The 25,897-nt window shown below is 42.2% G+C and overlaps 1 protein-coding gene across 1 annotated transcript in view; it reads right to left on the bottom strand.

Annotated features, from left to right (window-relative positions):
• Arhgap26 (Rho GTPase activating protein 26) overlaps positions 1–25,897 on the bottom strand; it is a 416,546-nt gene that overhangs the window by 331,317 nt on the left and 59,332 nt on the right.

The following is a 25,897-nucleotide window of genomic DNA, read 5'->3' as shown; positions in this document are numbered from 1 at the left end:
ACACAAGTGAGACACAAACTTTCTGAGTAAGATCATGGTCGGAATGAAGACAGAGGTCCAGGGAACCACAGACCTCCTCTGGATCAGAGAAGGTACTCACTGCTCCATCCAGTACAGCCAACCAAATCGTGTACAGTCAGTCCACCTGCTGGTAGTCCACAGGCGGCAAGCAGCCAGAAGGCATCAACAGGTGACAAGAGATTGCATGTGAGATGTGGACAAAAATTCCTGTGGCTACAAGCCACAGGTGTCTGTATTAATAGCACCACTGCATTTATGATTAGTCATTCACAGAAAAATAAAGAAAATCTGCCCCAAGATAGCCTCCTGAAGAAACCAAACTCTCTGAATTTTGTAAGAGCTATAAAGGACAGTTTAAAGAATCCAGATCATGGGCTGGGGTTGTAGTTCAGTGATGGAGCACTTGCCTAGCATGTGTGAGGCACTGGGTTCAATTCTCAGCACCGCATATCAGTAATTACCTAAAAGGTTCATCAACAACTAATAAAAATACTTAAAAAGAATCCAGATCATGCCAGCTGACTGACTTTCCCAAGAATGCCTTTGAATAAAGGCCTTGGCCAGCAGCTGCACTTGGTAAAGAGAGGTGTGGCAATACTCATAAGGTCAGTTCTAGGTCCCCAGAGGACAACAGGGTCCCCTCCACAATACCCTCTCACATGTGTGAATGTACCACAACACATGGAAGGTTCAATGATTCCCACCTGACACCTGCCACTTTGTCCCTCACGTTCTTTTCTCATTAACATTTCTCTCACAGCATTACCTGACTCTTCACAGAAGAACCATAGAACCCCCCCAGCACAAATATTAATCATTATTTTATCAAGCTCTGGCAGGAAGAAGCAACTAGCAAGTCCAAACTATTGCTAGAGTATATTTTAATTTCTATCTTCTAGCCAAAATCATCTTTCCAAGATGGGGGAAGGAGCTGTGTGCCTATGTAGAATGGACCCCAGAAATAAACAAATACTATGGACAAACTGCTAAGACCTCAGGCAGGTCTCCTGTCCTCTCTGGACCTCAGCATGATCAACTGTGGAATTAATAAGCAGAAACAAGGTGAACCTGGTAAAGAGGACATAGAAGAGTGTCCTGTGCTGAAGAAACAACAAGAGGTCCAGGGAAGCATGGCAATTAAGAAGGCCAGGACACCAGAGGACAGGCTTGGGTGAGGAGCCAGAAGATGACCAGAGGGCGGGGCCACCACTTGGAGCCTGCTGGCTTAGAACCAATTCCACACAGCTGCCATGAAGCACCAGTTCCATCAGTGACACAGTCACCTCATCAGGGAGGCTGGAACTCATACTAAGAGTATAAGCCTATGAGGAGCAAGAGGCCAAACTGCTCATCATAAAACAACTGAACGATGACAGATGCAGTCTCAAACCTGGATGTGAATGAATGATGTTTAGTCACAACCTAGTGACTGATGTTCTCTTCACCAAAGTCAAAAACCGCATTTCTATGTGAACAAAAATACAAAATCCACCACCTGTAAAACAGTTACATTATTTCATCATCAAATCTGCCCTGATTAATCTGTGGTTTAAACTGTCCATGTCTCAGGGGCGATGCAGGTATCTTGTTGTGGCCTGGTTTATGCTGTGCACTGAGCTTTTCCACTGCTCTAATGCTAGACAATTTGCACAGTAGGAACATTAGCTCTAATATGTGCTCTTTAACGTTCTTTCAAATCCATTCAACAGTTAATAGCTACTCCTTATTTTCTCCACGTGAGGCACAGGGCTCTGCACAATAAGAAAAATATTACATGCAGCCCCAAGAAGTTAGCAGCCTAATGAGAGATGAAGATAGAAAGGGGACAACAGAGGACCTACTACGTGTCTGACATTGACTTGTACCATCTCCAATCCTCCCAACAGCCCAATCAGGCAGGCATCATTATCCCAATTTGATGGGAAGATAAACTGTCCCAGTTATATACCTAACAATTTCAAAAGGGTGCATTCAAATGCAGATTGGATTCCCAAATTTGTACTCTTAATGTTATAACATGCCTCAAAAATATAAACTTTGAATTGGGCAGAAGGGAGTGAGGGGAGGGGACAGTGGAATGAGACATTATTACCCTATATACATGTATGACCACACTACTGGTGTGACTCTGCACCAAGTACAGTCGAGGAAGGAGAAGTTGTGCTCCATTTGTGTACAATGTGTCAAAATGCATTCTACTGTCATGTATAACTAATTAGAACAAATTAAAAAATATAAAAATAAATAAAAACAAAACAAAATACAGCTTTTTAAAAGCTGGTTGCAGCGGGAGGGGAGCATCAAGGGGAGACTTGGGGGAGGGAGAGAGGGAGGGAGGTGGAAAAGGAAGGATGGGGAGAGGGAGAGGAGGGTTTTTAATGAGAGTTCAAGAGGAGAAACCTCCCCAGGAGGACATGTTCCTCCACAGAAGGTCCACTGGAGCTATTCCAAGAAGGCATGGTCAAGGAGAGATGGTGCAAATAAGGCTAGAGGAAGATGGGACAACCGAAACCAAAGCACAGAAGTAGGACATTGGGCTGCACACACAGGAACAGCAGAGCCAAAAGAACCCTTTCCAAAGGGAAGCCAAAGGTGAAGCTGAAGAAGCAGGCTACTTTGCATGGGAGGCCTGGGGAAGCAGTGAGGGGAGGGGACTGAGGAGATGGCAGGGCACAGCATGGTCTCCACAGCAATGGGAAGTACAACTGAAGCCAGGGAGCACTGAATCTGCTCCAGCTGCAGGGGCCTGACGAGAAGGGCTTAGGGTGGAGGAACACCAATGGGTTTGAAGAGACATTAAATAGGGGAAACACATCACCACAGGTAGTTTTTGAGATGGAGCCTGGGTAAAAAAGATGGAGAGAGCATCTTTAACAGAAATAAGGACCACAGAGGGGAAGCAGACTTGAGGAAAGAAACTCGTCAGGACTGAGGCACCAGCAAGACACATGGAGATGCCTGTGGACATCAGGAAATGGAAGAACTGGCGGGTGGAGGCAGCTGCAGGACAGAAATACGAAAATCACCTCAACATGATGGCAGAAGCCAGGGACTGGACAGGTTAGTGACACAGAGACACAAGGGACAAAACCTTGAAAAGACTCACAGGACAAAGAAGATAAGTCAGGATGAGATGTTCAGAAGGGAACAAAAGAAGCCTGCGGGGCATGATATCAATGAGGAAGAGGGTTTTTAAAAAGACAAGGGAAGCTGAGGAAAATTCCTAGTTTCATTACCCATGTGGTCCCTTGGACCTCCGAGACAGCAAGTTCAGAAAAGCATTCAGGGGCAGCAGCCAGACACCAGGAATTTCAGTGGTGAAGCAGGAGAGACAGTATCAAATGTTCTTTCAAGCAGTTGATCTGTCAAAGAAGCAGGAGGGTGGTGTGACGCATCAGAAGTACAGAGGGAAGTTTTGTTGGATTTGGCTTTTTTCTTTTTTCTGTTTTAAAGATAATGTATACTTCAGGATGCCTGGGGACAGGAGTTTGTTGCTGAAAAGGGAGGGAGGGTGAGGCTCAGTGACATTAAGTTAATGGAGCAAGTGTCCAGAGAGGTAGGAAGCATTGCGACAAGAAGGACTAGCACTGAGAGTGCCAGGTAGTGCCAGGTAGTGCCAGGTCAGTCTACTGATCAGTGTGCCAGAGGATAGCTCCTTTTTCTCTCCAACCATATAGCACCTGATATTCAAAACCCACATGGCAGGTGATAAGGGGGGCAGGAACACCTATCGAGTAGCATTCACCCTTTGGGAAGACAAGATGAATCCGCATGGGAGGGGAGAGACAAAGGTGTGGCCACAGTTACTTCACTTGCTCTGAAATCCTGGGTTGTTTACTTGTTTTGTTTTGCTTTGTTCAGTGAGAACCTGTCTCACCCAAGGGTGAGGAAACGAGAGTCCACACCTACCTCACAATGACATCCTTCTTGAATTGCTTTAGCTAAGATGAAAATTTATCCCACCTTCATGGTTTCGATCCTTCAAATCATTTTTCAAAACCACAGGTCTTCATACCCATCCCTAGGCTTGGCGGGAGGGGTGCTGGGGATGGAAATCCAGAACCTTCCATTTGCTAAGGTACACACAGGCCCCACCACTGAGTTATATCCTCAGACTCCCTTTTTGCCTTTTGGGGCTCAGAGAAGATGTTGACAAAAATATTTTTGTGAAAATCAAATTGGGAATGGAAACACCATGGAACCAAAAACATGGCACAGACTTCAGGTAAATTTTGGATGGTGACCACCAGTTCAAAACCAATTTAGTCCAAAGATAACTAGTTGCTCCTGGGCTAACACACCCACACTTGGCCTCTGATAGTCTTTACTTAGTAAGGGCTAAGAAACCAAGTAGGAAGGAAGGAAGCTGTTGCCTGGCCACTAATGGAGAGCCTACTAGTTAATTCCCACAAGCTGCAGCTGGGCTGTGTGAGGCAAGGATACAGGTTCCTGTCTTAAGGTGCTTCCACCTTGTTGCCTGCTCTAGGAAAACCCAATGTCTAGAAATCACATGAAGAATCATGTATTAGGGAACTGATGTCCTAAACAAAGCAGTTCTTGGCCTCGCTCATGACTCACGGCAGGCAGGACTCTTTCTCACGGTGCTTACCACAGCAGCATCCCCGCCACCTACGCAGCTGAGATTTGCACACCATTCTTCTTCAACACGTATTGGATGAAGCAAAGAGCATCCACCCTGAGCTGATGAACAAAGCCTTGAAAACCAACCATGGTGAGAATCAGACCATGGAAAATAAGGATAAACCAGAAGAAAGTCAAAAAGGGAAAAGGAACTGAGAAACCACAGGGTCACAGGCAATACTTACTTCAAACAAGCATTTGCTCAGTTCAAGGTTCTGTGGTCTCGAGTTTAACTGCCCCTAGTGAGAGGACCCTAGCTCCACAACCTCCTATCCCCATCAGCAGTGCTGCCAAACAGCTCAGCGAGTGTCTGACTCACATCCAGGTAAAACCCAAACTAGTGTCGAGAGTAACTTAAGAGCTCAGTACCAGGGGGCCTTGAGTGCTGGCACTTTATAGTAGAAGTACACAATCCCAGGACTCCCTGTGAGCAGAAACCAGCTTCTCCAAGCAAAGTTCAAAATCCCTTTCTCCCAGGACATTCATTCCCCTTCACCAACTAAAGCTTTAGCACCTCCAACCAATGCCATTCAAGTGGACTCAACAACTCTGACAGCCATCTCTCTCCCAGGTGCAGGCTCTATCCTAGGTCAGAAGCAAACCAGCCCTATCCCTCTGAGGAGTACAGGCCCTGCTTCTGTCCTGGATCAGAGGCTTCCTGAGTTCACACAGGACCCAGCGCTCATCCACCAGTGTTGCTCTTGCTGTTCTTCCACCAACAGTGCTGAGCATCCCCATTGGCCAGATGGGGCCAATTCTTCAAATGCATCTCCTCCAGGAAGCCCCCTTACCCAGTCCCAGGCCAGCCTGCCTGCAGCATCTCCTCCTGCACATAGAAAATGGCACTCTCTTGTGTCACCTGATGGAAACTAATATGTCGTCACTGTTTGCCATATTAGCTGTGTGGCCTGGGCTGGGACAGAGTCTCCAAGGCTTGCTTTGTTTATCTTTAAAGCAAAGAGATGATAATACCTAGTAAGAACAAACAAAAATAAATAACTACCTTTTATTGAGAGCTCACTATGTAACACAGAAATGCTGTGAAGTTTATAATCATTCTCTCATTTAACCCTGGAAACCCTAGGAGGTAGGCACTATTTCATAGATGAGGAAACAGAGGCTCAGAGAGGCTGAGTAGTTTGTCCAAGGTCCACAGAGAGTAAGCACCAGGACTGAGATTCTCACTCTGGAAGCCCTACCCGACTCCAGGGCCCTCTCTTAATCAAGAGTCTCTGCTGGCCTCATCTCTCCCTTCGGTTTCCTCCCTATCTCAAGGTTGCTCTGATATAATGTAAGAAAAGTCCTTAGCACATTGCTGTTCTTGGTCTTACTGCCCCCCTGGTAACCTCCTTTAAGAAGCTAATCACATATATGTGTGTGTTTTAAAATAGTACTCAACAGATAATGAATGAAGAAATTAAAAACAAAGAATGAAGGACATCTGCTGAACTACCAAAGTAAAATAAGGAAGCATCTTTCAACATACTACAAATAGAACCTCACAGGACAGCATAAAATTAAGGTCTGTTTGTCTTCCAAATGTCCTGGAGATGCAATCTTTATTCTGGGGTTCAAAGAACTCAAGGAGTTGGGGACAGCCACAGCTGAGGAGTGAGTAGGAATGACACAGCACAATCAGAGGCAGTAGGCCCAGTTCTGCAGCCCTCGCTAAGACAAAATCCCCATTGGAGGGAAATCCCATCCAAATCCTCTTTGCCAGAGAGGAGAAGGAGGTCAGAGACTAATCCTCAAGAGGACCCGGAATTCAGGCTCACCCATGCTGCTCCAAAGGACATTCTCCTGGGAGCAAAGACAGGCCCCAAAGATGGCACGCCCCACCCTCCCTCCTAGGTGTGACTCTCTCGCTGAAAGTGTGTGCCTCGGCTCATAGCAGAGCAAGAGCACTACTCCAGCCATGTGACCTTGAACAGGTCACAGGTCCAATAGATAACACCAGAGTCATGCTCACAGTGCTGCTGAAAGGGCTCAATGGGTAATGTGCATAGCCAGTGACTGGCACACAAGTACTTGATGTGAGTCAGCTAGAAATGTGGGCAGGCAATAGTAATCCCGAGATGCCGTGCAGCCCCACAGAGACCTCAGCACTGCAGTACTGGGTCCTTCCACAGGCAGCAGTTTGACCCTATGAATTCCAAGCAACCAGCACACGGATACTGCAGGTGGACAGTTTCAGCATGCACAAAATATTCCTCTTTGATCATAACAAGAACTCAGCATGTCACTGGTCTTAGAGGCAGGCAAAGGGCATGTAGGTGAGGTGGGGGTGGGGAGATATACAAGAGGAAAATGCAAGCAGGGAAATGTTGAAAAATTAAAGGACATAGCCCGACCAGCTGCCACAAGCCAGGGGCTGTGCTGGTGGCAAGTCCAGACTTGGGGGAAAGGACAAGCAGATCCCAATGCTGTCTCAGAGCTTAGTCTGTCGTATAAAGAGACCTGAGCATCAGTTCTGCCACTGAAGCCATCTGGTAAGGATCAGCCAGAGGAAGACAGGGCCACCAGCTTATGGGTATCAACAAGGGTTGCTGGGTTTGGCTGCTTTTCATTTTCAGAAACGGATAAGTTTCTGTGCACATACAGTATACACAGAAGTTTCTTCCTTTTCTAAAAATACACAAGTCTGCAGTTTGGCACTGAAAAGGCCCTCCAGAGCACATAAAAAAGACAGTAACTGCGGATGTCTGGCCACCAGGAGGAAAAGCATTTCCTTTATGAACAGCAAAGGGTGTGAAGCTGTCCTTTACCCGAGATCTGACTCCACCTTGGCAAACTGCAGGGCACAGAAGGGTCTGACCCAACTCCCACCTCTGACACCTGACATCCTCACCTAACTTCTCTGAGTCTCAGTTTCCTCATTTCCTGTAAAGCAAGGATCACAGTCCTCATATGTTGAGATGAGGAAGAATGAATGCAAAGCACCTAGGGCAGTTCTCACTTGTTCCTGAAATTCCAGAGTCTCTGCTTCTCCCCTGGGGATCCCTATCTCATCCCTGAAACAGCCCAGTGAGGAAGAGAAAGCCTGATTACCCTCTGCTCTCCTGGCAGCCTCCATGAAGCTATGCCTGGGCAGCCAAGGACCACCAGGAGGCAGAAGAGGGAAAGGAAGCACATCCCTCCAGCCCTCACGGAGGGCTCCTCTGCTGCCCTGGCCTCAGTGAAGGGTCAGCACGCATCAGAAGGAAGATAAGAACAGTCCCTGGGGGAAAGGGGTTACAGTCTACTGAACTGATACGCACTTTCTTGGGAAATAGTCCAGAACACTCATCAGATTTTCAACAAAGTCTGACATTCCCCTTAAGGAGCAGGAAGGGGGTGGGGGTGCACTTTAAAACAACTGAGTCATTCAGGGGAAAACAAGCATGTCCAAGAAAGAAAGAATAATATAAAATAACTTCTAATTTTCTGTTCACATGTCATGACACTTGCTAGATGTTTTATCACATATTATCTCACCTAGTTCTCACAACACTGAGAGGAAAGAGCATCCTCAGAAAAGAAAACTAAGGCTCAGCATCCTACAGTAACAAAGGGCAGAACCAAAACTGAATCCTGAGAATGTCCAAAGACAAAGCTTTTCCACTACATCTATCCTGCTGTGTCTTTACACAACTGAGAGAAACAGTGAGAAATGTTTAAGTCTTCAGAAGAAAGTATCAGCCATAAGAAAATATATAAGTACCATAAGCTTCAATTTCCTCACTACTCCACAGGTATGTTACCGAGAGTAAATGAGACAAAATGTGTTAAGCGCTTGGGTTTGTCAGGCACATCTGCATGTAGTAAGCACTCAGTGAGTAGTAGGCATCATTGTTATTATTACAATTTAGTGAAACAGCATGACCCAGCAATCAAAAGCATCATCTTTACATCCATGAACTCCACACTAATTCAAAGACCCCATCTCCCTGCATCCCTGAATGCCACTCAAAGGTGGGGGAGAGAGAGGCCTCAGCTTGGCTCCCAGGAGTGATCACACGATTGCCCCAGTTGCATGCTTGGGAAGCCACAGCAGCAGCAGCCAGCAAGACTTGGGTGCAAGCCTGGGTTCCAGATCCAACTCTCCAACATCACCCGAGGTGCCGCGAGGTCTTGGAAACCTCCAGGGTGATTACAGGGGTAGGGAATATTCATGACTGGCTTCTCCAAGCACAGAGAGAAACCTAGAAAATAAGTAAAAAAGTTGTAAAGGGGAGACAGGTTTAACTCTAGGCCCAATGAGCCAAGAGATGAAGAATTTGGGTTAGTAGAACAGGGTTTAGGGAAACAAGGCTTGGGTGAGGGGGACTTGATTTGATTCATAGTCCCTCATCCCCACAAAAAATCCATCTAATTGCATGGTAATTTTTGTGAGGTTGTCCCACTCTTCACAGATAGAATTACACAGCTCTAGTATAATCTATGAAGTCTCCACATATAAAACAATTAACAACTGTCATCTTTTTATTAAACAATTATACTATGCGCTAAGCTGTATATGTGTGAGTGTATGTGTGTGTGAGTGTGTGTGTGTGTGTGTGTGTGTGTGTAATCTCATACAGTCCTCAAAATAAAACTTTAAGGGAATTCCCATACCCATTTTGCAGATGAGAAATTGGCCTGGGAAAGCTAGGCTGTGGGGCTAGGAGGAGATAAAGATAGACTTTGAAATCTCATGCTCTAGCACTACACATTTTTAGATCAACTGGGCTCCATCCGTGCAACTTCTTGTTTTTCTTCCAATCTTCGAGAAATATAAAACTAACTTATTTCAGTCTATCTTAATCCAAAAGGTTTTTTTGTACTGGTTGTGGAACCCAAGACAAACTGCACCCACCCAGGGGCCAGTTATGCTTAAAAGCACCAAGACAGAGGCATAAATGACACAAAATACGTGCAAGGTGAATATTAATAGGAAAGGGAACAGGAGATACGACCTTCGGCCCACACACCAACATTCCTGGAACACTTCACATCCACCCTTTTTTAAGAACAATTTCAAGAGAAAATGCCTCTCAGAAGACAATAAAATTCTTGAAATGTTAATGGAATATCTATATAATAAGGAAAGGTGACCACAGAAGAATGTAGGGAAATATCACTTGGAATAAAACAAACACACAACATCCTGCAAATGTTCTCCATTAGATTTCCCAAAGCAAGTCATGACTTTGGAACCAACCCATTAACACAAATCAAAATAATCTGAACCAAATGTTCCAATTTAAAGGCCCTTTCCCCCCTGAAGAGCTGTACAAGGGAAAATGCACTCTCATGCACCAGGCCACCTTGCTCCAGTAATTACCACCAGACCTGAAGCATGCATGGCTCTTACCAAACCAGGAAAAGCCTACAAACCCCCACATCAAGGGCAGACATCACAAGAGAGATGGAGAGGAGGTGAATGCGGGAGATTTTGCAGTCAGACCTCCTGAAAATGAAAGTCTCTCTGTGGATTTTTGTTCCTAGAAGTCATCCCTCAACGTGACTCGAGCACTACTCTAATTGCCTCCACCTTCTTTGCAAGGCCATCTCTTCTGCTCCAACTGAGGGATCGGTTGCTTAGCAACTACCATCCAACAAAAATAGGAGCTACGATGAAGTCAGTCTTCTGATAGCTCTTGCTTCCTAGCACTCACAGGACAAGCTTCAAGTTGAGCCAAAAAAAAGGTCTATAGTTTCCATCAGACCTGGGGCAAGGAGGTTGGGGAGCCTTGCAGAGTTTCCTGCACTCAATGTCACTACAGAGTCCACCTGGACCTCCCCAGCCAGCACAAAGTGTCCCTGTTAAACTTTAAGGCTGCAAGTCCCCACTACACTGCAGGAACCAACACATCCCCAGCTCCCATCCAATCATTCCTCAGTCACAGTGTAAACATGATGGCAATGATGTCTTGATTTGCCCTCATACATCTTCCAGCCTGGGTGTCTGGCTTAGCACCATAATCTCTGGCACCTGTGGTCCTCTCATCAGAAGCCATCCTTGCCACCTCATTTGAAGTCAGTTCTACCCTATCACCCAGGATTTGTTTCCTTCCTGGCCTTTTTTTTTTTTTTAAGGCTTAAGGTTACCAAGCTACATTCCTTTCTTTATTGTCTGCCTATGTGAAAGTTGGCACCCTGAAAGTTGGGACCCTGATTACTATTTTATCTTTATTCCCCAGAGGCTAATACAAAGAAGGTCCACAATATTTATGGTATGGATGGGATCAGATAATGAAAGGAAAATCATGTGGTATTGCCTTACTTGAAACCTCTTACATGAGAGACCTATCTTAATACTACTAACTCCCTAAATAACCTGTTGAAAATTCAGTTTTTCATTTATAAAATTTCTTATATCAGCCAGACATGGTGGAGCACACCTACAATCCCAGTTCTTAGGAGGTTGAGGCAGGAGGAACTCAAGTTCAAAGTCAGACTCAGCAATTTAGCAAGGCCCTAAGCAACTCAGCAAGACCCTGTCTCAAAATTTAAAAAAAAAAAAAAATTTTAAGTGCTGAGGATGTGACTCAGTGATTAAGTGCCCCTGGGTTCAATCCCTCGTATTAAAAAAATATATATATATATATATATGTATGTGTGTGTGTGTGTGTGTGTGTGTGTGCACGCGTGTATACACACACATATATATTATATCTTTCACACCTTTAGTCAAGAAAAATAAATGCTATGTATTTACCATCCACTATGTAAACACAGTAATTACAACTTTCCTGAATTCCCTCCATTGAAGCTTTCTTTAGAGTCAGAAGGGAGAAAAAAACTGGTAGTCGATATTGAAGGGGTGGTTAATCCAACTCTAGGATTTTGTGTACAAGTCCATGTTCATCTCAGTTTATGAATGGAGTACATCAGCTCATGAATGAAGGATATAAAAGAGCCTAGTAAAACTCCCATGTCTTTTCTGATGAATCTGTGAGGATCCAAATAGGTTCACCGGTCATCATGGTAACCACCACCTGCCATGGGCTCTCCCTGTCCATCTACCTAAGAACCTTCTGACTCTGAAATTCTTACCCACTTCTTGTCCACATGAATCTATGATTCATAAGAATAGGCTCTAGTTAGTCTTAGTCATAAACCTAGGACAGGTTAGGCCCTATTAAACAACTGTCAAAAAAAAGAAAAAGAAAAAAGAAATTTGCAATGACTTTGTGCTTTGCAACATTGTTTAAACTTCTAGAAAAAGACTAGGGACATATTTCCTCCTCAAGAAAAAAAATCATGGATGCATTATTCCTCCATGATGAGGTAAAGCTTTGCCAGCCACTCCCCATCACATATTTACACAGCTCTGAGTAAACACAGTTCAAGTTCCACCCAAAAACTGTAAGTTTGCCCTTTTTAACATCTGCAAATTCATAAATCACACCATGAGGATAAAGGGACTCAATAAACTCCACAGGCCCTGAATGAGCTTATTTAGCAAAAAGAGTCAACACATGCAGCAGATTACATTTTCCAAAGAGTCACAGCAATACATCCCATCCCACATGTTCTTCTTACAGTGAATGAGAAATAGGAATTCCTCCATCAAGCATGGCCATCTGTTCCCTATCCTTGAACCCCAGTAAACCACTGCAATTGCCACAATCAAGAGGACACAGCAGAAGTGATACTGCATGACTTCAGAAGCTAGGTCATAAGAAGGAACATGGCAACTCCCCCACCACCACCTTTCTCTGTAACTTTGGATCTGGAGTCACCTTGTAGAGTGAAGAGAACATGCCAGAGAGACTATGCAGAAAGACCAGATAAAGAAGCAGTTGTTCAGTCCTCCCAGATCAGATGCCCACCAAGAGTGAGCAAAGATGCTTCCAGACCTCCAGCCAGCCCAGCCAAGGCCAAGTGGAGCAGAAATGAGCTCTCCCTGTGAATGCTGCCCAGACCATAGATTAATGAGCAAAACAAACATTGTTGTTTTAAAACTATCAAGTGTGTTTTCTGGACTTGAAGAAGCTGAGTCTGGCTCTTCAGCCAGCTGCCACTGAGTCCTTTCACTATCCATTTCATTTGCACAAATACAGACTAAAGGTGAGAACAGTTCCCTTTTGAATGAATTCTTTTTACCAACTTCTTCACTCTGAGGAAGTCTTCTGGATTGTGAATAAATCAGAAGAGGGATCATTTACCTGTGTGAGGTTTCTCCTAGATCTGTCTCAATAGGCTTATCAATCAAACCTGGACAGGTATTCTTTTAATGAGAACCCCCCCCCCTAATTTTCAAATTTTTTGAAAAAATATTTTGCATGCAATGTCTACTATTTCACGTGAGTTTCAGCATCAGACCACATGAGTTCAAGTATCACCTCTGCCACTTGCTAGCTGGGTAACCTTGGGCAAGTTATCTGATTTCTCTGTACATTAGTTTACTGTCTCTATAAAAGAGACAAAAACACCTTCAAAGGATTGTTGTGACAACTGAATGGGGTTATTACAGCTAGCATTTATAAAGTGCTGTTAAATGCCAGGTACTCTTCAAGTGCCTGGAGGTCCTCAGAGCATACCTGGTACACAATGGGCAATCAATAGGCCATAACTGCTACTGACATCTACTACTAACATCATTACATTAGGATTTGTTTCTATGACTGAGGCCATGATGCTGGATAACTCTGTGAAGATAACTCTTCATAATAGCAAAAGGGCAAAGAGGCTCAGATTCATAGTCAACTCAAACAACTCATCTCAAACTCATACAAATGTACTCATGAGATATATAACAATTATCTCAGGTATTTGTTAAGATGCAAACCCCCAGATATACCTCCAGAGATCTGATTCATTAGATAGAATCCACGAATGCGCTTTTCTAGCCATACTCCGACTACCCCTTCTCCCCAGTTCTGGTATACCAATCAGGACCAAATAAATCAGTTAGAGAGCCATAGAAAGAACATAAGCAAAGAGTCAGAGATACTGGGTCCTAGTCTCAGCTTCACCCTAACTTACTCTACAGTTTTGACATAGTTAATTCTCTAGGTCTCTGTTTCCTTATCTGTATAATTATTAGATTAGCTAATTCCAAAGATACCTTTTTTCCAAAGTTGATCCCACAGCATGACTACTGGACACAGGTCCTTCAGATCAACTTGTTTTGTGCATTTGCAGCAAATAAAATAGGAATTATTATTTACTATGCCCCCATTATTTGTAGGACATTGCTCTTAGATGATTAATGCAGTCAATCACTTCTAAAGTTCACAACACTTTGAAGTATGTTACCATAAGAGATGGTCAAACCCATTCAGCAGTTCAACAACCTGCCTGAGTGACAGCCAGAGGGGGCAGAACCTAGATTCTACCCCAGGTCCACCTGGCCCAGCACCTGTGTTCTTAACATCACTTTGACTTTGGCCATCACTATATAATCCATTTCCTTTGTATTTGTTTTTGTTCAGTTAAAAGTTAGGGACAATAAAAACTCGGCTGTGAGTAATTTCCATTTAATAGGAGGCAAACAGGAAAAAAATGCGAAACTTATTTCCTTGTTAAGGCACCACACAAACTTTGCTACAGAAATGATGAATATTTTACCCTCTGCATTTCAAACCTACAGATTGCTGATATCTTCTTGAGGAAAAAAAATGAAAGCTCTTAACTGCAGTATGAAATTATCCCCAGAAAGAATTATACTTTAATTCTGACTTTATCTGAAACAACTTTAGACATAAAACTTTTTTTAATATTTCAGTTAGTTCAAAGAAAAGAAAATGAATTGGAATTGGAATATAAATAAAGACCTTACCAAGGCTTCTAAGCCAGAACTTCTCATAAACCACGGTACCCAGAAAGGAATGACAGGAAACAGGAATCTGATAAAATACGTGATACTGGTTTCACATTCAAAATTACCTTCTACTGCAGAGAAAAGACAAGATCAGTTCAGCCCTAAGTTACTCAGTTCCAGCAAGTACCCAAGGTCAAGAATAGGGCACAGCAGAAAGAAATGGGCCCTGGCAGGAACTACTAACCTAAAAAGTAGGCCCTCCTATCACCTCAAATATAAGCTCAAGTGAGAACTGAGCACAAGATACCACGTCAGAAGGATGTATTTAGTACAAGGAATTGTGAGGTAGGTGATGAAAAAGGAAAGCAGAAAAATGAACACAGGACTGTGGGTCAGTGGGAGAAGGTGAAAAAACAGAATTTTTCCAAGATCCTTCTTTCTTTTCTTAATTCCTCTCAGGGGAAGGAGAGAACTTTCCGACAGCTCATCCTCCACTGAGCTCTGAGACACCCAGGGAGAATTTCTCATGACGTCTACACTTTTGTTTTCTCTTGCCAAGGAACTCAAAGAGAACCTAATCCCAGGCCTTCTTGCCTCCAAATTTCATTACTTCATCTTGGGAACTCAGAGGAAAAATAAAAGGGGACGAGGAGGAGAAAAAACATTTACTCCAGCAAAGTCCAGAAAATGGATTTTAGGCAAAAACTGTTTTGGTCTCTAAATTTGTTCTAGAAGAGATTTAGGTGTTTAAAGATCAAGTTCAATGCGGTAAGTCACACCAGAAAAAGAAGCCTAGGACTTGAAACCAGAAACATCCAATCCCTGATCACAGTCCCACCTGAACTGTTTCCTAACTACTGAACCTGAAGTGAGTGACAGTTCCCACATCTGTAAACCAAGAGCAAAAATGCCAACCACACAAGATAAATGAAATGTGTGTAAAATGCCTAGCGTGGTATCTCCACAAGTTTTCCTAAATTAGGGAGGTAAAGTATGCAAAAAACGAGCCCTAAAGACTCGTTTAGATTTGTACAGTTTCAAACTCCTTTGAACGGCTCTGTGGGGAGACTGAAACTGGGGCATCCTGCAGTACTAGTACCATCTCCATTCTTCCCAGTAACCCAGAGCCAACTCCTGTGAAAATGAAGGCCTTTGAGATGTGTAAAAATACCCACTGATGCCAAGGAAAACCATGGAGACTGCTTCAGACAAGCTGCAGAGGAGACTCGGGATCCTCCAAATAGAGAAAAGAGAATAGGTAAAAGTTGTACTGCATCTTAGTTTACTGGATAAATTTAAAACACAGTATTGTAGAAAGCTAATAGAAAGCTATCCTAGACCTTCAAATAGTATAGAAAATGGAAAATATACAAGTAAATTCTGTTGAATCACCTGTGTAGTCTCTCTAGTAGTTAAAACAGCTATTTCAGTAACACCAAAGTTTTTTGCCATGTCCATACCAGCCTCCTAGAAATAACCAACAGCGTCTTCTCTATTGGAAGACTGGGTTACAGGATGGCAATATCTGTAGTCTCTGTTCATTAAGCAAAGTTTAACATTGGAACGGATAAGTGCTGATGTTTCCCTTTAAAAGTTATTGGCAAATTTGGAGATAAGTGTATGGTCTTAGAGAACTTTGGTACAAATGGGAATTCACTCACTGGAATCATGGCCAAAAACAAAAGATACTTTATGAAAAGGTACTCTATGGTCTTACTAATTGTGTTGATGCTTCTGTAGTTCAGCTGTAAATCAAATTATAGACCTTTACTCCAGTGATTCCCAGATTAAATAAGCAGAAGCAAAAAGAAAAAGAGAGAGAGAGAACAGGTGGTCTAATAACCCCCCCAAGCAAGAGCACCAAGCTTCTGTCTTCCAGAGTACACAGAATTCCAACCCGAGAAGAAAGGAGCATTTCCTTAAAGAGTAAGCCATGAATGATTTATATGACCTGTTCATCACAGGAGGATGCCAGGTTTTAAGGGCCAGTTCCTCTCCTCAGAGTGGAAGAAAGACCCGTAGATTAAGTGAGAAGACAAAATCCCAGAGAGATCATTAACCAAGAGAAGCAGCAACTTGGCACAGCCAATATAGAGCTGCTGCCGGGGTGCCTGGCTCTGGAATTAAACAAAAAAGGCGGGCGGGGCACTGTGGTTCAGGGTCAGGTAGCCTGACTTTGGACTCCAACAATCCAGACATCTCATCGACATCCACAAAGATGCCATTCCCAAGACGTGAGAAAGGGTACAAAGGCTCTGGATTCAGACAGTCCTGCCTGGCCTGAAATCCTGGCTCAGCCATTTATGAGCTCTGAGTTTTGCAACTCTTTGTGCCTGGATTTCCCCATCTGTAAGATGGGTACAGCGCTGGGGGTTGTGGCTCAGTGGTAGAGCACTTGCCTGGTATGTGTGAGGCACTGGGTTCAATCCTCAGCACCACACAAAAATAAATAAATTTTTAAAAAAGGTATCGTGTCCATCTACAACTTAAAAAAAAAAAAAAAAGGATGGGTTCAATACCAGAACAAGTTTATAAGATTTTGTGAGCACTGTATAATACAAAAAAAGAGTTTCACCCCAGGAAGTGATCAATTCAATGAAAGCCATTATTATCTACCTCTTGGTGTTGATGGGTAACTGTTACTGAGCTTTTATTATGCAGCATGTGCTAACCATGGGTCACCTTACTCCTCAAACCCTTCAAGACAATGTATGGAAAGCCCTGGGCCTAATACCTTCCTTATACTTAGAAAATGCTCAATACAAGGGACTCACTCCTCAATTATCATTATCAAATTCAAAGTACCCCTTTGCTCAGTTTTGAAGAGTCACAGGAGTAAAAGAAAAGTGAGAGAAAAAGTTAGACTTAACCACTCTTTAGGCACTTATGTGGATAATATATCAGTCAGGTATTTCTGATGACTCAGAGACTCTTCTATCCAATGACCTTGATATTACCTTGAGTATTTTGATGGAGATTCCAGGACCCAGGAGTCAAATGAATAAGGCCTCCCTCTTACACTGGGAGTCCAAAGTCAAAGAAACAAGCCGAGGCATCCACACCGTAAGCCCTACCTCCAACGATTCAAGGCACACCGTATTTTGAGGAGACCGTTTCAACTCCAAAAAAGTTCTCATGTTGATAAAGCATGAACTTTATGAGATAAGCAGAGGCTATTTCAAACAAATGAGAGAAATATCAAGAAAAAGAAAACCATTTAGTAAAGATCAAACTTGATAAAAATAAATAAAGTGATTCCTAAAAGCACTTCTATTTCTGATACAATCCTCTTATATCAGACAGATACGTCCCCTGCCTATCTATCCCAGGCTACTTGACTCTTTCAACTGACGGTGTTCAACAGGAACTGGGTGGAACAGAGCTCAACATTATCAAGTTCTGTGCTAACAACAATCTTGATCTTGATTGACACCGGAGTAATAGTGCTGGTTGGGTGGTAAGGTAGGTTCTTTCATGGCCAAGATCTTTAATTCATACTCCTTAGACTTGGGCCATTCTTGTGACTCATTCGGCCCATGTACACAGAAGTGACCTTGTGCAATTCCAAAGCCCTCAGCAACAGATGATTTTCGGCACTGTCTTTTAAAATGCTGCCTGGAAATGAGCATATCATGGAGAGGCTCAGGATGAAAGATCACATGGGGAGAGACCTACCATCTCAGTCCCTAATACAAAGCTGCATGGGTAAGCCCAGAAGAGGCCAAAGTGCCCAGTTCACCCTAGAAACAGACAAAGAAAATAAACACTGTCATCTTCAGTCTCAGAGGCTTGGGGCGATAGGTTACCCCACAAGAAATAAGGGATACAGGTGGAATGCCTAGGGTTTAATCCTAAAACTGAGTTTCTCAAAGATGAAAAACTTCTCTTAAACTCAACAGCAGCAAAATCAAGGTTGCTAGAACTCAGGGGCAGTAGTTCATCTCAGGAGAAGAGGGATAGGGTAAAGAGGAAAAAGGAGTTTACTGAGACACTAATATTTTTATTTCATGGCCTGGGAAGCAATTACATGGGTGTGTTCACTTTCCGATAATTTATCAGGCTATACACTTCTAAACTGTACACTTTTCTAGATATATGCTAAACTCACATTTTAAAAAGTTTTAAATAAGCCTCTCTTGGCAAAATCTCTTTGAGAAACAGGGGTATGTAACTAAAGGAAATAAATTATCATGCTCATAATTTTTTGTCCATTAACCAAAACATGCTCAGAAGCATACTCATATGACACACAAATCTAGTTTGTAAAACTGAGCATGACTCATGAAATATGAGCGTCTGTCTCCCCTTCCAAAAGTACAACAGTCTCACTTAGGAGTCTAAAGATGGTCCCAGAACTCCAGAAAACTTCTAACCTCTGGGTCATGGTATTTCTAAGTGTTGGTTTGAAATTTTCATGTTGTTTCAGAAAAACTATATAAATCACTCACAAGGCAAAAGGTCCTCAGAGGGGCTGTGGTTGTGGCTCAGTGGTAGAGCGCTTGCCTAGCACATGTGAGGCACTGGGTTCAATTCTCAGTATAATAAATAAATAAAATGAAAATCCATCAACAACTAAAAAATTGAAAAAAAAAAATGTCCCTCAGAGCGTCCATGCTCATGGGATGTACTATTGGTAGACTATACAAACTCTGTAACATAGCAGCCATATCTCACCCTGAAGTCACTGTCCTGCCTCTGCCCCAGTACCAAAGCCAAGAACAACCCTTGTTCATGTAAAAAGAACTCAATAAATGTCTGTGGTTGGTAGACATCCATATATAAAAATGCCCATCAAGTTATATAAAACAGCAAAAAAAAAAAAAAAAAAAAAAACAGGAAACACTCTAAATAAGTTAAAAAGAAATTTTTATAACCCATAAAGTGGAAATAATACATAGACATTTCAAATGACATCTCAAAAAACTTAGAACCAAAAATACAAATAACCCAATCAACAAATGGGCTAAAGAACGGAGCAGACACTTCACAGAAGATATACAATCGATCAACAAATATATGAAAAAAAATGTCCAACATCTCTAGTAATTAGAAAAATGCAAATCAAAACTAGTCTAAGGTTTCATCTCACTCCAATTAGAATGGCAATTATCAAAAATACAAGCAACAACAGGTGTTGGTGAGGATGTAGGGAAAAAGGTACACTCATACCTTGTTGGTGGAACTGCAAATTGGTGCAGCCACTCTGGAAAGCAGTATGGAGACTCCTCAGAAAACTTGGAATGGAACCACCATTTGACCCAGCTATCCCTCTCCTTGGTTTATACCCAAAGGACATAAAATCAGCATCCTACAATGAGACAGCCACATCAATGTTTATAGCTGCTCAATTCACAATAGCTAGATTGTGGAACCAACCTAGATGCCCTTCAACAGATAAATGGATGAAGAAATGTGGTATATATGCACAATGGAATATTACTTGGTCATAAAGAATAATAATAAAATTATGGCATCTGCAGGTAAATGAATGGACCTGGAGAATATCATACTAAGTGAAATAAGCCAAGTCCAAAAATCCAAGGGCTGAATGTTTTCTCTGCTAAGTGGATGCTGCTATATAACTGGGAGGCAGCGGGGTAACAGTAAGAATGAAGGAATGTTGGATTGTGTGGAGGGAAATGAGAGGAGGGGAAAGTGTGCGGGGAAGGAAAGAAGGTGGAATGAGACAAACATCAATACCCTATGTATAAGTATGATTACACAAATGATGTGACTCTACATCATGTACAACCAGAGAAGTGAAAATTGTACTCCATTTGTGTACAATGAATCAAAATGCATTTTCTGTCATGTATAACTAAATAGAACAAACAATAAAAAATAAAATAAAATGACATCAATACATTTTGCTACTTGTTTGTTTTGTAATTCTTGGGATTAAACTCAGGGCCCTGAACATGCTAGGCAAACACTTTAACGCTGAGCTACACTCCCAACACAATGTTGTTGTTGTTTTCAACTTTTTTTTTTTTTTAAGAAAATAGAAGTTCTCTCTTTGTGATAGGGTCTTGAGTATCTGCTTTTCTTTTTTTCTTTTTCTTTTGTGGTACGAAAGATTGAACCTAAGTCACAACCCCAGTCCCCAGTCATTTTCTGTACTTCTCAAATTTTCTATAAAGTACAAGGATTTTTCACTTTTTATATTTATAATCAGAAAGGGAAAAACCTGTGAAAAATGTGTTGAACTGAGAATCATTAACATAATCTATTTCTCTTTTAGCGTCCTTTTATCATTTTACTCATTATTTACATTCCCTGCCAAAAATCATTTTACCATGAACAGGCTGAATAACATTCCTAATATGAAAATCCAAAATCTGAGATACTCCAAAATCTAAAACTTTTTGAGTGCTGTCATGATGCCAATATGAAAAAATTCTGTACCACTGAACTTTATTTCATGCAAAAAGTTATTTAAAATATTCTATTAAATTACCTTCAGACATAAGGTATAAGGTATAAATGGATCACAGATGAATTTCACATTTAGACCTGGCTCCCATTCCCAAGCTATCTCATTTTTGTGTATATCTAAAAATCCCAAAATCTGAAGCACTTATTCCAGGCATTTCAGATGAAAGATACTCAATCTCGCCCCCAATTCTATCTATCTATCTATTTATCTATTTATTTATTTATTTTTGAGGTGCTAGGGATCCAACCCAGGGCCTCATGGGAGCCAGGCAAGCATTGAGTCACATACCACTGAGCCACATCCCCAGTCCTCTCTATCTGCACATATTTTAAATCAACCAAATTCACTGATTCTCAATGATATATTTCTTTTTTTTAATTTTTATTTTTACAGACTGCATTTTGATTCACTGAAACACAAATGGGGTACAACTTTTCATTTCTCTGCTTGTACATGATGTAGATTCACACCATTCATGTCATCATACATATATATACATAGGGGAATACTATCTGTCTCAGTCTACGATCTTTCCTTCCCCCATCCCCTCCTGTCCCATTTTCCTCGACACCATCCAAAGTTTCTCCATTCTTCTCTTGCCCTCACTGCTACCCATCCCATTATGTATCATCATCCACTTAGCAGAGAAAACATTTGGTCTTTGGTTTTTTGGGACTGGCTTATGATATTCTCTAACTCCATCCATTTACCTGCAAATGCCATAATTTTATTCTTCTTTGTGGCTGAGTAATATTCCATTGTGTATATATACCACAGTTTCTTTATCCATTCATCTGTTGAAGGGCATCTAGTTTGGTTCCACAATATAGCTATTATGAATTGAGCAGCTATGAACATTGATGTGGCTGCATCGCTGTAGTATGCCGATTTTAAGTTCTTTGAGAATAAACCAAGGAGTTGGATAGCTAGGTCAAATGGTGGTTCCATTCCAAGTTTTTTGAGGAATCTCCATACTGCTTTCCAGAGTGGCTACACCAACTTGCAACTCCACCAGCAATGTATGAGTGTGCCTTTTTCCCCACATCTACGCCAACACTTCTTATTGCTTATGTTCTTAATAATAGTCATTCTAAATGGAGTTAGATGAAATCTTAAGAGTGGTTTTATTTGATTTCTCTAATTATTAAAGATGATGAGCACTTTTTCATATATTTGTTGGTCACCTGTATATCTTATTCTGTGAAGTGTCTGCCCAGTTCCTTAGCCCATTTATTGATCAGGTTCTTTGTATTTTTGGTGGAAAGTTTTTTAAATTTTAAAGATTAGTACCCCATCTGAAGTATGTGTGTGGAAGATTTTCTCCCACTCTTTGGCTCTCTTTTCATGTTATTGATTGTTTCCTTGCTAATAAAAAGCTTTTCAGTTTGAATCCATCCCATTTATTGATTCTTGCTTTGATTTTTTGCACTCTGGTTTCTTGCACTTGTTAAGGAAGTGATATATTTTTTTTCTTTCCTTCTATGCCTTAAGTTTTTCACTACCTTTGTAAATACAGTGCCCAACACAATGTCCTGGTCATATAGTTTGCCTGAAGTTGTTGGGGTCAGGAGAAGAACAAGTAGACATACCTGCAGGGCTGCACAGGCCATGTCTCCCTCCCCTAGATGTCCCAAGCCTGGCATACAAAAGATCCAGAATAAGTATTTCTTATCTGTGAGAGTCAGCTCAGGCTGCCATAACAAAATACCATAGACTGGGTGGTTTAAACAGCAGATCGCTATTCCTTACAGTTCTGAAGGCTGGAAGTCTGAGGTCAGGCTGACAGCAGGGCCTGGTTCTGGTGAGAGCTCTCTTCCTGGCTTCCAGGGCGCCACCTCCTATCATGTGCTCCCATGACCTCTTTGTACACACATGGAGAGAAAGAAGTGGCTCTTCTTATCAAGACAATAATCCCATCATTCAGAGTCTCACCCTTAGAACCTCACTAATCTTTACTACCTCTCTACAGGTTCTATATCCAAATACAGTCATATTGAGGTTTAGGGTTTCAACATATGAATGGGGGAGGAACACAATTCAAAATATAGCATTTATTAAATGAAAACTGACAACACTTTACCTCACCAGTGGACTTCTGAGTTACCACAACAAATAGATTATGATCTGTGACCATGTGTCCAATGGCTTGAAAAACTCACCTCCTAGGTCAACCAAAAAGGGAAACCAAAGGACAGGTGTAAAGTTCTGATATGTCTTCATAATTTAATGGACAACAGGGAGTTGAGGAAGGATTTGGACATGAAAGGGATTTACCAAAACCTGTGTTTTAAGAGGATTAATGAACAAGCTCTAAGTCTGGATCAGAATTGCCACCAGAAGGCACTGCAACAGTTAGTTGCATGGTTATGTGGGTGCTGGGAGTAGAACAGCCATGTGAAACAAATAGGGAGAGAGGAAAGTATAGGTCCAAGGGGCAGCATCAAAGTCTGATCCAGAGACAGTGCTGAGGTAAAGAGGTGGTAAGAGAAGGACTGTACTATCCAAAGACCCAGGAATGTGACACGGAGGAGAATATGCTTTGCAGGAGGAAGGAGAAGGTGGCCCACCTTTGAGATGGGCATCTCAACATCCAGGTTGAGATGCTAGGCAGACAGTTGAAATGGATGCATTTAATCCCAGGAAGGAAGTCAGGCCACTGTGGATATGTGTCTGTCTTCCACAGAAATAAATAAGATAGCTTAGAAAATTTACATGAACTGAGCACAGACACTCAGAGACGGTCTTCTTTGGACAGCAGGGAAAGAAAAGAGAGGTCAAAGTGCAAAGGAAAAACAATGCAGAAAGGTCAGAAAAGTAGAAAGAAAATCAAGATAATGCAGTGCCATGAAAGCTGGATACAGAATCCTTCCAGGATAGATGTTTTTTAGTACCAGCCCGAGGTACAGAGACATCAGACAGCTCAGCACGCAGCACCTGGATCTGGCTCCTCCATGATCATTGGGACCCTCAAGAGAACTATTTCAACAGCGTGAGGACAGCAAAGCAGGGAATCACAGAAAGCACAAATGAAACACACTAAACAGGCTGATCACCTATGTGCACCAAGCATCGTGACAGGAATTTATATGGATCATCATCTTCAAGCCTAACCAACTTCCCCACAAGTTAGGTGCAATTATAATTTGTATTCAGAGCATTTTGTTTAAAACTTAGGAATGAAAGGAAGGAGCACATCTACAAGGTCATATTTGCTCGTCTGAAAAAACAAACCTTTCATGCATATTTTGATGTAGCTATGGAGATTTGAGAGCAGGCATGTAGGTGGAATCAGATATCAAGGAAAATAATACAAACCGAGAGGGGTGGAGTATGGAACCGCCTGGCTGGGTGAATAATCACAATGGCCAAAGAATTTATGGCAAATAGACAGATTTGACTCCCAGAGGCTACACATTCATACTCTCTCTCCCTCTCCACCCCCTCTCTCTGCCACAGGAACCGACTGGGGGCGGGGTCATAAAACCATGCTACTCTGGTTAGTGAGCCCCAGTACAAACTGGTACTATCAATATCATTTTTTGAAGGTTGACATTTATTAGCCACCTGCACAGTTATAGTAATTAAAGAGTGTGAGTTCGTAGATCATTCATTTTTAAAAGTTAAGCCTTCACTCAGAGATCATCACAATTACAGAAAAACAGAATGACTGCTGTCACATTCTCAGAACACTCCAAACCTGTGGACATCTAACATGAGTGGGGAGCATTTGGGTTTTAGAAAGACTTCACTCCTCTTCCTAACCTCTACTGCATCTCATTACTACTACAAAATAATTTTTAAATATTGCCATAGTCACTCAAGATTGCATAAATTACGATACAAAAATCACCTTACGTGTCTCAGTCAGATATTTAACCATATTTGACAGTAACAAGTTATTTTATTAGAACTGTTCAGGAAAAAAATGTTAGCAATTCTGGGCTTGCAAAAAACTCCAATAATAGCAGTTTATTTGGATTTACAAACCCATAAATCTGTGAATGCTATTTGACATTTATTGAACATGAAAACATCCCCACGTGCTGCGTTCCTGAGGCTTGGCCAACATTCTAGGGAAATGACTCAACTCACAGAGGCTTGGAAAGGTTCACACTGGACCAATAATTCCTCCTGCCAATTTAACCTTCCTACTATTCTCATCGGGTCAAAAACATCCACCTTTCATCCTTCCTCAAGGTAACAATGGTTTAAACCCCAACTGGAATCTTGCCTCTGCCACTTCCCTTGCTGAATATAGTGGGAATACCAGATCTCATGCTCTGAATTGTTCCATCCCCAGGGGGTGGGAATAAACCATATCAGAGGCATGAACTGAAACCACTAGGCTTATTAGTGGTTTGCTATCATAAATAGCAAGCAGCAGTGCAGACAGACAGATAGACACACCTGGGCACCCACTTGGGACTCACTATTACCCTCTTGGCAAGGTGACACTAGGAAGAGAAGTTCATTATTGATTTGCTTCAGGTTTTATACTCCTCCTAATTATCACATCCGATGTCTGCCTTGAAGAGTTGAAGGGTTGTGTATGTGTGTGTTTTAATCCAGTGTGGCAAGCCACCAGAGATAGATACCACTCAGGTCACCTGGCACCTCTCTCTCCACAATGGTGAACAATCTGAAGTGCCCTCTGCTCTGCAGATCTCCAGCTCTTTGAAGTTAACAAGGATGGGAATTGTAATAACGACACCCAGAACCATTCTTTCCTTCTGATTTGGGTAGAGGATCTACTGGGGCAGAGGGTGGGGAACACCACCGGAAGTTGAAGTTCATCCCTACTGACAAAGGTTTCAAAGAAACTTGTGTGATCCCTACCTAGGGTGACCAAAATAGACAGCTTTGAGAAAGAGGCATTACCAGTCATGCCAATCATGTTGAAACAGAAAGGCGTGACCTATAGTCATCCTGGCCAAGCCCTTTGCAGGGAGCAAGATGGAATATGACCTTCTCTTTCTCTTTGACCAAGTTCCAATCTGAGAAATCTAGAGGACAGAAAGGTTACAGGAACTCAAAGCCTCCTCTGCTTCTTATCATCACCAGCCTTTCCC

Source organism: Sciurus carolinensis, chromosome 6 (assembly GCF_902686445.1).
Source record: "Sciurus carolinensis chromosome 6, mSciCar1.2, whole genome shotgun sequence".
In the NCBI taxonomy this organism is placed as follows: domain Eukaryota; kingdom Metazoa; phylum Chordata; class Mammalia; order Rodentia; family Sciuridae; genus Sciurus; species Sciurus carolinensis.
Note: the sequence above shows the minus strand (reverse complement) of the source record. Positions and strands in the feature narration are given on the sequence as shown.